Genomic DNA, 768 nt, shown 5'->3' with positions numbered 1-768 from the left:
TCACATGTGACTATTAGTATTCAATGAATCGAGTGACCAGAAAAACAACTTGCAACATGCGACTGGTCCGCGACCTCCTCCCGCTATATGTAGGCAATTGAACCCATCGACAAGAACCTAAGGCCTAGGGAGGCGACAATATCATATAAAAAAAAACTAAGAACCAACAAAATTGCTTTTATCAAGGGGGCTGCAGCAGGTGAAAAAAAAGTGACTTTTAGATCAATAAGCTAGACAAAACTGGAATGTAACTGCTATACATTTGCTGCTGGCAACAATATCTATAATAGGTAATAAACGATATACAAATATTATAAAATGTTGTTGTCTAATGTCCGTAACAAAATCAAACTTCATCTATCACCTGTACATTTTTTTCGGTAACCACGACTTCCCCAGAATAAATATAGTCTACTCCGAGTTGTATAGCGGTAGAATTTAAGTGTTTTATAGCAACAAGATCTTTATTACTTTCTGCAAAATTTGTGAACATAGCATGAAAATATGGACTAACCGATGCTAAAACCACTTTGTGGCCAAATATAATTTTGCCATCATCTGCTTCTAGCTTAATATCACAAAAAACTTCATCTCTAAAAACAAAAAATTGTTACTATTATTTATTTAGCAGTTTAAAATTATGAATCATGATTCATGTAAATCATGATAGTACAATTATTAGTTTATTAACACTTACTGGCGTAAGGAATGTAATACTTTAACATTTCCGTATATGACGATTTTTTGTACTCGTATTTTGATGGTCAC

At 33.2% G+C, this 768-nt stretch overlaps 1 long non-coding RNA gene across 1 annotated transcript; it reads right to left on the bottom strand.

The window, feature by feature from the left end:
* Positions 1 to 246: 246 nt before the first annotated feature.
* Positions 247 to 527, bottom strand: LOC115033333. Its single transcript, XR_003838648.1, has 2 exons — positions 365 to 527; positions 247 to 281 (listed from the first exon to the last, which is right to left on the bottom strand). It is a non-coding gene; the product is annotated as an uncharacterized LOC115033333 (long non-coding RNA).
* Positions 528 to 768: the final 241 nt, after the last annotated feature.

The sequence above is a fragment of the Acyrthosiphon pisum genome, chromosome X (assembly GCF_005508785.2).
Source record: "Acyrthosiphon pisum isolate AL4f chromosome X, pea_aphid_22Mar2018_4r6ur, whole genome shotgun sequence".
NCBI classification, from domain to species: Eukaryota; Metazoa; Arthropoda; class Insecta; order Hemiptera; family Aphididae; genus Acyrthosiphon; species Acyrthosiphon pisum.
The sequence above is the reverse complement of the archived record's forward strand: the minus strand, read 5'-3'. Positions and strand labels throughout refer to the sequence as shown.